We start from the raw sequence: 12890 nt of genomic DNA, 5'->3' as shown, positions 1-12890 counted from the left end.
AACATAAATATATTGATTTTTTAGAGCATACAGCACCAGTAATAGTAGCCACCACCAACTACTGACCAACATCAATTAAAACCGTGCCCAGTTAACTGCATTCAGAAGGTCACAGAGGGAGCCAGATGCACTTTCTAGGAAGGGAGCTCCACCATCAAAAAAGCTTTGTCATTCCTGCCTGCAACTTGATGGCCCTTAGTGGCAGGTACATGAACCAGGGTCTCCTCAGAGGATTGTAAGGCTCAGGCAGGTTCAGCTAGATGGTCCCTGTCTTGATGGCTGCAGTGCACCTGTCTATTGCATTGCGAATACTTTTGGACAGGGAACTAGAGACTCCGCTACACATGAAGGGGAGAATAGTATATTCTATGGATTTCTTCTACTGAGGATAAGAGAAGATTAACAACTCAAATGGAATCTAATTGGCCTGTTGGCTTGTTCCTTGCTAGTATTGACCCCTGCTCCCCACAACAAATGCCCTTTCTCCAATTTCCTTCCTTTGTTTATATCCCCAGTCCCTGATTGGCTGGGCTAATTTTTCTGAGATCCTGGAAGCTGGAAACTGAATGAACAAAAGTGTGGGCTTCTTAGTCACTAACCAGTCCTTGCACAAGGTCTGAGGCAAAGGATAAGACTGCCAGACCCTTTCAGGTGGGAACATGATACTATTTCGTGGCACTTTTAATGTTTCCCACAATCTCTCCTTGTACCCTTGCCTATTTTTATATTCATCATAGGGCTGCCTTGTACTTCAAATAACAAAGGTCCAGAAAGAGGCAACCAGTGGAACACTGCCCAGATCCAAACTTTATTGACATTTAAAGGACATGTCAGCCAGAGCACTTTTGAAGAAAAAAGGATTTCTACACAAAGGCCGGCAACCCAGTTCTAGCCCTTAGCAGCTAGGATTTTATAACATTTTCACGATTTGAAAATGAATCGCCCCACACTTACTAGGCTTCCATGAACATCATTCCTTATTTTTGCTTGGAAAATTTAGGAGACAGACACCTGTTCAGAAACTAACGGGAGTCTTGGCAAGTTTCTGAGTCAGATCATATGGCTTCTACTTCTCATCCATTTCTTGTCCCAGCTCCCCATGGCATCTGCTCCTTCAAACTTGTCCTGCTATAGCAATGAATACTAGAAATTTGTCTCCCACCATATAAGATATGAGGACACCCTTGCATTAAAATACAAGCTGACACAAAGGAAGTTACTTAACTGGTGAAAGACACATTTCATGGGGCCACAGAGAGGGAGGGGAAGACACAAGGCAAGAACCAAATTCTTTAATAGAGAGTTACAAGCACTATTTGGGTTCTGTTTTGTCTCCACATTTATTTGCACTGTTTGTTACACCTAAAGCAGGGATGGAGTGGTTCTCCAGATGATGTTTGATTGCCGCTCCTGTCAGGTCACAACACTTGCAGGCCAGGCCTGTTGAGAGCCACAGTCCCAACGGCATCTGAAGGCACCATCTTCCTCATCCCTGCCTTGAAAGACTCCCTGTCTTCACCAGTCAGTCACCAGTATTGAAGTTCATGCTGTTTGTTTCTCTATTAATCAATGTACTGTGGTGCTATATTATCCTCTAAGTTTCTTTCTGACCTTTCCAAGTTCTGAATTCTCTTTTTTCTCTCATTTTCTTACTCTTGTTCTTGATATTATTAATAATTATACTAACTCATGTTCTTGTAGTAATGACATTATTATGCTTATTAAAACTCACAACCATTGGATTTCGCTGCTTCCTTCTTTTGCTCAGAACTGTCTCAGATGTTAGGTATCTAATGCTTACTGCGTGCTCTTGTTTAAAATTCTTTTGCCCAATCCTTCAGCAGTTCCTTGTAGCTTGGCTTAATATTTAGTTAATGAAACTAACTCATTCATGCCTTCTCTTGTTTTTGGATGAGGGAGAAAGTCAGTTTTGTTAAATAGTTTAACTCATTGCTTCTCTCTTCTTCCTTTTGGTACTTTTACAATTTCCTTTGTGTTTTGGACATACAATTGTTCCCGCAATTCATTAAAAAAGCACCTTTGGAGCCTCACCTCCTCTACCACAGCTGTTTCAAAGGTCTATCTTGTCCAGAATATAATTTCCCATAGTGGCCAACTGGATGCCCAGAAGAACGTGGAGGCCACATAGCCCTCTCCCACTGATTCCCAGTAAGTGGTACTCGGAAGTATGTTGCCTTCATTCTGGTGGTAGTATGCAGCCATCATGATTAGTGGCCATTGATAGCTTTATCTTCCATTATACTCTTTTAAAGCTATCTGAGTTGGTAGCCATCATTACACAGGGCTTTTTTAAAAGGAATTTTCACTGGGAGAAATGAATGCAAAAGGGCACTCTAAAATAATGAAAAGGGTCATTTTCAATCTTTTAAAATAAAAATTTATTTAAGTACAGAAAAGTCATGAACCTTATTTTTAACTGTACATGACTGCAATTTAAAGAAACATGGCATTTTAAATTGAACAAAAAATGTTCAGAATCCTTGATTTTTTTTTTAAATCATTATTCTCTGGTACAGGCTCCTATTATTTTCTGCTTCTTGTTAAAAAAGAAAGGACAACAGCAGACCAGGGATCATAATGGGCTATAGTAATCCCATTCAGAGTTTTTACCACCTGTGTTATCATGCCTGTTTGTGTGTCATCCTCTGTAAGGTCAGGCAGGGACACAAATCTTTCAGTTTGCATTGACTGTTGTGAGAGAGTTGCAGTTGCGACCAGAAGTTACAGACAACAGCTGATGAAGACACACAGACACACAACATCCAAAATCAATGCATGTGTGAGAGAGGGCACTTCAGAGGGCACACTGTTCATGTGCTTTATCTGCAAATAAACCATCTTTCCCTAAGAAAACCTTGGCACACAGTACCAATCCTGCCTTCATAAACTGTGACTGTTGATAGCAGACGGTATAGTGCCCTATTTAGAGTGAAGGCACTGCTAAAATGAATTCTGCTGCTTGCACAATTTACACAGAAATCACACATGTTTCAACTGTTGGTTGCATCAAGCTTATTAGTTTTAAGTCTCTTGTCTTCAGCGTGACTAGCAGTGTTAAATCTGAATTTTGATTCATGTTATTATATTGCATTTATACCCCACCTGTGAGGAGCCCAAGACAGCTTGTGCAGCTTCATTCTTATCCTCACAATAACAACCCTACGTTGAGACTGACTGGCTGAGTCATCAACTGAGCTTCATGGCTCTTGCTAGTCACGAAGTTGTGCCTGACCCATCGCGACCCCATGGACAACATTCCTCCAGGCCTTCCCTGTCCTCCACCATCCCCCGGAGTCCACCCAAGCTCACACCGACTGCTTCAGTGACTCCATCTTCACCTGCATGGCTGATTTTATTTTCCTGAGCTCCAAGATCACCGCAGATGGGGATTGCAGCCAAGAAATTGATCGCCTTGTGGTCCAAGGGACTCGCAGGAGTCTCCTCCAGCAGCACAATTCAAAGGCCTCAATCCTTCGGCGTTCAGCCTTCCTTATGGTCCAGCTGTCACAGCCATACATCGCAACTGAGAAAACCATAGCCTTGACTATACGCACTTTTGTTGGCAGGGTGATGTCTCTGCTTTTTAGTATGCTGTCTAGATTTGCCATATCATTTCCTCCCCAGAAGCAAGCATCTTTTAATTTCTTGGCTGCAGTCCCCATCTGCAGTGATCTTGGAGCCCAGGAAAATAAAATCTGTCACTACCTCCATTTCTTCCTCATCTATTTGCCAGGAAGTGATAGGACCGGATGCCATGATCTTAATTTTCTTGATGTTGCGTTTCAAGCCAACTTTTGCGCTCTCCTCCTTCACCCGCATCAAGAGGCTCTTTAGTTCCTCTTCACTTTCTGCCATGAGAGTGGTATCATCTGCATATCTGAGGTTGTTGATATTTCTCCCAGCAATTTTAATTCCAACTGGTGATTCATCTGGGCCCGCCTTTCTGATGATGTGCTCTGCATATAAGTTAAATAGGCAGGGTGACAGTATACAGCATGGGTCCTCAAACAGCCTATGGGCTCGATATGGTCATTAACCCGGCCCACCTCAGAGTTTTTGGACTCGCTCAGAGAAAACGATCTCCAAATGAGTCTGAAAGCTCTGAGCCAGCACAAGAGTTCTCTGAAACTCTTTCAGTTTTGGAGACTAGCAGAGAGCCAGCACATGCAGAGTTGAAGGGAACTGTTACAATTTGGCGTGTGCATTGGCTCTCTGCTAGTCTCCGGCTCTTCCCCCTATTGCACCCATGTGTTGGATCTTTATACAGAGTGGGAATATGGAGTGGGAATACAGAAGAGAGGAGGGTGGTGGGAAGAGAGAGAGAGATGAAGACACTAAAAAAAGATCGAAGGTAAGAAAAATAACTTTTTAAAACTATTTAACTATGTGAGCCACGTCCCCGGGCTGCAGGCCAAGTTGTGGCTGCCTCACTGAGCCCAGGGGCGGATGGACCAAGGTGGAGTGAGGCCGCGGCTCCTGAGCCTCCACCGTGGCCTTCTCTGGGCAAGCTGCCGCCGCCATCAACCAGCTACCATGCTTCCCCCCACGGCGGGGAGAGGCAGGAGGTGCCCTGCTCGGCCTGTCCCTCGCCTCAGAAAGCAGCCATTATCTCCCTCTTTGGTATTGCTCTTCTTCAGAATTGGAATGTAAACTAGGCTTTTCCATTTCTGAGGCCACCGTTGAGTTTTCCAAATTTGCTGGCATATTGAGTGTAGCACTTTTACTGCATCGTCTTTTAGGATTTTGATAACTCAGCTGGAATGCTGTCTCCTCCACTAGCTTTGTTGTTGCTCAGACTTCCTAAGGCCCATTTGACTTCACATTCCAGGATGTCTGTCTTGAGGTCAGCGACCACCCCATCGTGGTTATCAGGGACATTAAGCTCTTTCTTGTATACTTCCTCTGTGTAATCTTGCCACCTCTTCTTAATCTCTTCTGCCTCTGTTAGGTCCCTGCCATTTTGGTCCTTTATCATGCCCATCTTTGCACGAAACACTCCCTTCATGTCTCCAATTTTCTTGAAGAGATCTCTGGTCCTCCCTATTCTATTGTTCTATTTCTTTATACTGTTCATTTAAGAAGGCATTCCTACCTCTTCTAGCTATTCTCTGGAATTCTGCATTCAATTGGGTGTATCTTTCTCTTTCTCCCTTGCCTTCCACTTCTCTTCTTTCCTCAGCTATTTGTAAAGCTTCCTCAGACAGCCATTTTGCTTGCATTTCTTTTCTTTGGGATGGTTTTAGTTGCTACCTCTTGTACAATGTTGCGAACCTCCGTCCATAGTTCTTCAGGCACTCTGTCCATCAGATCTAATTCCTTAAATCTATTTGTCACCTCTACTGTATATTCATCAGGAATATGATTTAGGTCATACCTGAGTGGCCTAGTGCTTTTCCCTACTTTCTTCAATTTAAGCCTAAATTTTGCAACAAGAAGCTCGTGATCTGAGCCACAGTCAGCTCCTAGTCTAGTTTTTACTGACTGTATAGAGCTTCTCCATCTTTGGCTGCAGAGCACATAGTCAATCTGATTTCTGTGTTGACCATCTGGTGAGGTCTCTCTTGGGTTGTTGGAAAAGAGTATTTGCTATCACTAGCGCATTCTCCTGACAAAATTCTATCAGCCCGTGCCCTGCTTCATTTTGTACTCCAAGTCCAAACTTGCCTGTTATTCCAGTTATCTTTTAGCTTCCTACTTTAGCATTCCAATCTCCCATGATGATAAGGACATCATTTTTGGTGTTATTTCTAGAAGGTGGTGTAGGCCTTCATAGAACCAGTCAACTTTAGCCTCTTCAGCACTAGTGGTTGGGGCATAGACTTGGACTACTGTGATGTTAAATGGTTTGCCTTGGATTTGAACTGAGATCATTCTGTCATTTTGGAGATTGTATCCCTGTATTGCTTTTCCTACTTTTTTATTGACTATGAAGGCTACTCCATTTCTTCTGAGGGATTCTTGCCCGCAGTAGTATACCCGATGGTCATCTGAATTAAATTCAGCCATTCCTGTCCATTTTAGTTTGCTGATTCCCAAGATGTCGATGTTCAGTCTTGTCATCTCATGTTTGTCCATGTCCCGCTTACCTTGATTCATGGATCTTATGTTCCGGGTTCCTATGGAGTATAGATCTTTACACCATAGGACTCTCCTTTCACCACCAGATACATCAGCAACTGAGTGTCCTTTCGGCTTTGACCCAGTCGCTTCATTCTTTCTGGTGCTACTAGTACTAGCCCTCCGCTCTTCCCCAGTAGCATACTGGACACCTTCCGACCTGAGGGGCTCATCTTCCGACATCATACCTTTTTGCCTTTTGGTCCTGTCCATGGGGTTTTCACGGCAAAGATACTGGAGTGGGTTGCCATTTCCTTCTCCAGTGGATCACACTTTGTCAGAGCTCTCTGCTATGACCTGTCCGTCTTGGGTGGCCCTCCACGGCATAGCTCATAGCTTCATTGAGCTACGCAAGACCCTTCACCACGGCAAGGCAGTGATCCATGAAGGGGAGTTAGTACCATACCATTATTCAAATACATCTCTTCCTTTGAATAGTCTTGATATAGTTTCAGGTATGTGCAAATGTGTTTTTCCATCTTAGGAGTCTCAAATGATCCTGATTCTGCAAATCTATTTACAAGATACCTCACATCAAGCTTTTTTATTTGACAAAAATAATTCCCTTTTCAGTGGCTGCTGGCTCTTTGCTCGCTCTATTGATTAGGTTTTGATACAGCTTTCTTCAAACTGTACAACTGTGGTTAGCTTTGGGGGATGGAGTTGGCATCTGAGACAATGGCTGCCACAAAGGAATGCAGTGAAGACTGTTGGGGAAACATACTTGTCAGCTTTAAGTATTTTGCACTGGCTTGTTGAAATCTGTTATGCTTCCAGTTTGCATGTCTTCCAGCATTTGGCATGGCGCACCTCGCCTAAACACCAGTGTCAGAATAACTTGATCAGAGGCAGAATTCTTGGCCCTCACCTTACTTGTGTGAAGATGCTTCCACTGGGGTCCTGCCCTGAACTTCTCTCAACAGTGATAGCTTGTAAACAGCAGGTTAGAAGTGTGATTTGCTTTAAATTTTATAAAAGCAAAGTGATTCTTCAAATCCATCTTGCCAGATATAAACAGGAAAACAGTTAATAAATTAGGGTATTCCACTTGCCAATTGGAAAACTCCCCTTGTCCAGGATGGTGGTTTCCCTATGGGCAAGTAGTACTGTCCTGTGTCTGAAACGATCCCTAGTAAGCCTTTATATTGTCAGTTGAATTGTTTGCTCCCATATTGGACTTCTAGTCAGTATTATTATTATTATTATTATTATTATTATAACATTTCTATGCCGCCCCTCGCCGAAACCTCGGGGCGGCTTACAACATGATAAAATACATTGAAATACAATAGTACATAATAAATTACCATTAAATACAAAAATACAAAAAATACATTGATTTACAAATATAAAATTAAAATTATCAGTATAAAATAAAAATATAGGAGGAGAAAGAGAAGGAAGAAGAAGTTGCCCTGGCCAGATCATATGTTTTAACAATTGAAATGATGTTTAAATAAAAAGGTCTTTACCTGGCGCCGAAAAACCAGTAACGACGGTGCCAGGCGGACCTCTTTGGGGAGTGAATTCCATAGGTTGGGCGCCACCGCAGAGAAAGCCCTCCTCCGGGTACTTACTCTCCTAATTTCTTTCATGGAGGGTTCCCGGAGAAGAGACTCTCCCGCAGATCTCAAAGGGCGGTCGGGCATATACGGACGTAAGCGCTCGTTCAGGTAGCCAGGACCCAAGCTGTTTAGGGCTTTATAGGTCATAATCAACACCTTGAATTGGGCCCGGACTTCAATGGGAAGCCAGTGAAGCTGACGGAGGACTGGAGTCATGTGAGCATAATGCCCCGTCCCCATCAGCAACCTGGCAGCTCTATTTTGCACCAATTGAAGTGTTCGGACTGTCTTCAGGGGAAGCCCCACGTAAAGCGCGTTACAGAAGTCTAGGCGGGAAGTCACCAGCGCGTGTCACCGTCGCCAGGCAGTCGTACTCCAGGTAGGGGCGCAGCTGATTAATCAGCCGAAGCTGAAGGAAGGCGTTCCTCGCTACCGCTGTCACCTGAGCTTCCAAAGAAAGCTCCGGGTTGAGGAGTACTCCTAAGCTGTGGACCTTATCCCTAAGAGGGAGTGTTGCACCATTCAGGACCAGGTCAAATCCACCCTCTCCGAAACCCGATCCGCCAACCAACAGGACCTCCGTCTTGTCTGGGTTGAGTTTCAGTTTATTGGCCCTCATCCATTCCCTTACCTCTACCAAGCACCGGTTCAGCACAGCCACTGCCTCACCTGGATTAGTGGAGAACGAGAGGTAAAGCTGGGTATCATCAGCGTATTGATGATTCCGCAGCCCACACCTCCTGATGACCTCTCCCAGCGGTTTCATATAGATGTTAAATAGCAGAGGGGATAGAATGGAGCCCTGTGGTACTCCATGGCATAGCTGCCATGACGTAGAGACATGGTCCCCCAGCACTACCTTCTGGAATCGACCGTTGAGATAGGAGCGGAACCACTGCAAAGCAGTGCCTCCAACCCCCAATCCCGCAAGTCTATCCAGAAGGATACCATGGTCGATGGTATCGAAAGCCGCCGAGAGGTCCAGAAGAACCAACAGGGATGTACTCCCCCTGTCCTTCTCCCTGCACAGGTCGTCGTACAGGGCGACCAAGGCAGATTCAGTACTGTACCCGGGTCTGAAGCCGGACTGAAAAGGATCCAGATAATCAGTTTCATCCAAGAGTGCTTGGAGTTGTCCCGCCACCACTCGCTCCAACACCTTGCCCAGAAACGGGATGTTGGCCACAGGTCTATAGTTAGTGGCCATCTCTGGATCCAGTGACGCTTTCTTCAGGACCGGTCGTATTACCGCCTCCTTTAAAGGGGCAGGCACTCGACCCTCCCTCAGAGAAGCGTTAACCACTTCCAAGATCCAGGTCCCAATCCCGTGCTTGGAGTTATTTATTAACCAAGACGGGCAAGGATCCAATAGGCAAGTGGTGGGATGTACTCTTCCAAGCACCTTGTCCACATCATTGGGCCGCAATAATTGAAATTCCTCCAATAATTTTGGACCAGACGGTAGCATTGGCGACTCCTCAGAGACCTCTGATTCATTAGTGGAGTCCAGCTCGTGACGAATCTGAGCGATTTTCTCCCTGAAATGCCTGGCAAAGTCGTCACAGCGGGCCTTTGAGGGTGGCATCGGATCTTCCTTAGGACCCAGGCGAACCAGGCCTTGCACCACTCGAAAAAGCTCCGCCGGATGGCATTGTGAGGAGGCAATGGAAGCGGAAAAAAACTTCTTTTTCGCCGCCTTCACTGCCACAGCATAGGCCCGATAGTGGGCTCTCAAGTGTGTTCGGTCAGATTCATCCCGTGATTTCCTCCACCTACGCTCTAGCCGTCTCCTTTACAAAACATCACAAGCCCCCGGGGTTCAAAGTTTCAAACTTCCTTCAATGCAGGTTTTAACACTCTATCTGGGGAATAGAAACAACAGGCTTCTGTGAGCCCAAGGTTTCTTCCATCCAGGACCTTGAACCTCCATTTGCTTTTCCGTCCCCACTGTTGGGTAAGGTGGGATTGCTGGAGAAGCTGAAGAGTCCAGGGCAGCTTCATGGAAATTGTGTTCCTGACCCACATATCTGTCAAATTCTAGCAACAGCTATAATTTGAAAAACACATTCAAGCGTGGCCCTTACTCCATATCAATTTCAGAGACCCCAAGATAGTAACTAGGTCTTCAAAATCTTCTAAAATAATAGCCTACTCTGAATCACACTGTGGCAGCTCTTAGTCAAACTGGCTTCCAAAGCTCTGGAAACCTTTTTCTCCTCCCCCACCTGCACATAAGCTTTTTCTCTAACTGGAAGTATCTTCCTAACCTTACCCCTTCTTATCTCTCTTTGCTGCTTTCTCTCCTAGATCTTGCTGTTCATCAAATGCTAATCGCATTAAACCTCTTCTCCCTTATTAAACCTCTACTCCCTTGTGCTATTTCTTTTCACCATGTGTACTGTATAATCCTTTGTGACTCCTTACACAAGGAATTTTATCCCTCTTAAATATTAAGTTGGCCCCTTTTTTTGTCTCAGTGCAAGGAATTATTCAAAACTCCCATTTTTTCTTTTGCATTTCTGTCTTAATATTTTATTTTATACTTCTGGTTCTTTCTCCTAGATTAACTATTGCATTTGATACAAGAGTGGGGAACCTATGTGGCCCAGCCTATGTTGAACGACATTTCCCTTCTTGCTGACACTGTTGATGAGAATTAAACATTTGGAACATCACATATTTCCTGCACCTTTAGTAATTCTTGTTACTTTTCCCCTGGCTAGTAGAATTTTCCCCTTCCCTCCATGTCCTCTCTTCTTTCTATCTCATGACTTTTAGATGCTAGATTGTGAATTAGTGATTAAGTACTTTTTCAAATAACGTAAGAAGAGGTCTTGATTGGATCAAAGCTCTATCTAGTCTAGTGATCTGTTTTCCAAGCTGTCATCAGATGCCTTCAATTACAGTGGCTTAGGTTTATGCAGACTACAGCCACTTCATATATCTGACGATGTGGCCTCTAGTCTACAACTGTTAAGCCATTATAAGTTTGCTTTCATCTTTCAGGCATTACAAAACTCCTTCTTCCTTAGTTGCAATTCTGATGAAACCCCAGATCACATGCTGCAAATTCTAGGCTAAATGCTAGGTTGCATGAGTTTCATTGGGACCACAGCTGGGAAGAGAATTTCCCCTCCCTGTACATTTCAATCCCAATAAAAATCTCCATAGGTCATCTCCATTATTATTCCTTCATTGCAATGGTCTGGTTCACATCCCACATGATGTGGCTGATGCCGAACCGTAGGTGGTAGTTATATGTGACCCGTGCACTGTGGTTTAAGTATTGGTTCTTAACTACCAACAACCCCAAGTTCACAATGCAACAGCAAGCCAAGGGGTTTTTTCCTCTTTGTGGTTAACAGCATAGAGTTAAACCAGAATGCAAGGTTTGCACATAAGGACAACAACAAACCATATTCAGGTTTTTCATTACATACACACACTCATATTGCCTGTGAATTGGCTGGATGCTCTAGAACAAGTGGTAGGAAACTTCTGACCCATTGGCAGGAGTCGGCCCATGAGGTCTCCATCTGGGCTATAGCAAGACAGCTTGGTGTCTATATGAGAGAGGATGGGATGGATGGATGGGGAAGACTGTCAATACATGCTTTTGGCTCTGCCTGCTGCAGACATGCACCCAGAAACTGCCACAAAGGAAAGTGACTCTTAGGGTGGAAAGGATTCCCTATGCCTTCCCCGCCACATTTCTCCATTGCATTTTATCTGGGCTTTCCTTCCAGATCAGAGAGATATATAGGATAGTTCTCCAGCCCACAGTATTCGTCCCCCCCGTCCTATAAGCAGAAACTACATAAGAGGTCTGTGCATGTGTGCAGAAGAGCTCTGCATTCCATATCTTATGATCAGGGGAATAATGCAGGTGTTATATAACAACATGGTGGGAACTTCTCCTGGTGTGACAATGGGAAGAACAGAGTGAGGCGGCATACTTGTTGAAATGACAAACGGTTTTTCATGGCAGAAGAGGAAACAGATATGGATCTTTGAACAGTCTCAGCTCTGACATTTCAGAATTTTATTTATAACCTGACTTTTATTTAAGAAGCTCGAGCCATCCCAAAGGCCAGTCCTGTCACTAGACACAAGGAAGCCTCAGACAACTGATTTTAGGTGTCATGAAAGGGCAGAAAATTGATATTTAATGTATTGTTGCTGCATTTTTGTTGCCAAGGAGGGGAAAGCAGTTGTGCGATTTTCTCCCTCATTTTGGCACCACACACCTTGATATGGGGTGTTAGGGACAGGGAGGTGTCATTTGCTTCTCTGCCTTGAGAAGCAGAACCCATTCCACAATTCTGTGAGGTAGGTGAGCCCTGGAGTGCAGCCTAAGGCCACTCAATGAGTAGAGATCTCAATCTGGGCCTCTGTGGTCCTGGCATGATATAAGGTTGTGGGTCCTGCCCTGCCCTGCCCAGGTCCTGATGGGATGCACAGCTTCTGGCAAAGGCAAATGTGGCCTGCTTCTCTTGGTTATCTCTCATGCATAAGCACCAGCACAGAATGTGCAGGTCATTCTGTTTAAACTGTGAGCATATAAAACGTTACATGCGTTGTGTAAAACCAGGGAGACCAGGGCTATTCTTGCCAAAGACAAAGGAAGCACACCCTACCCAGCCTCCAGCCCCGCCACATTCTGCAGATCGATAGCTGTGCAACCCGGAGAAGGAGGCATGCCACTCTCTCTCGTCTTGTACGACGTCCTTTAGTTGTAAGGTTCCTCAAACGCCCCTGCTCTTTTTCTTCCCACGTCCGCCCTCCAGCATCCAAGCCTGGAGGCGTGTATCAATTATGCTGCTTGCTTCTGGGAAATGCCGAGTGATATTTTTGGTTCTCCCGGAGTGGGCAGCAGAGAGGCCGGCGGTTGGAATAGCCAAGAGACGACACGGCCGTCATCGTCATCAGTCACTCGCTGCTTCGCCTGCGTGCGTGAGCGGGCGGCGGCGGCGGCTGCGCCAGCCTGGATCGCCGGTGGGAAGGAGGCCAGCTCCTCTCCCTTCTGCGCTAACCTTTGGCCTTTCGAGCGGGCGGGTTCGGCGTCGGAGGCCTCACGCCGTCTCGTAGCCGCGCTGCCTCCTCGCCCTCCTCCAAGAAAGGCTGGAAGCGGGGTCACTGCACCTTTAAAGTCCTGCACATTTTCTGCTGTGTACAAACACCAAGGTC

The sequence above is a fragment of the Varanus komodoensis genome, unplaced genomic scaffold (genome assembly GCF_004798865.1).
Source record: "Varanus komodoensis strain SLA01 unplaced genomic scaffold, ASM479886v1 scaffold6_4, whole genome shotgun sequence".
Classification (NCBI taxonomy): domain Eukaryota; kingdom Metazoa; phylum Chordata; class Lepidosauria; order Squamata; family Varanidae; genus Varanus; species Varanus komodoensis.
This window is presented reverse-complemented; position numbering follows the sequence as displayed.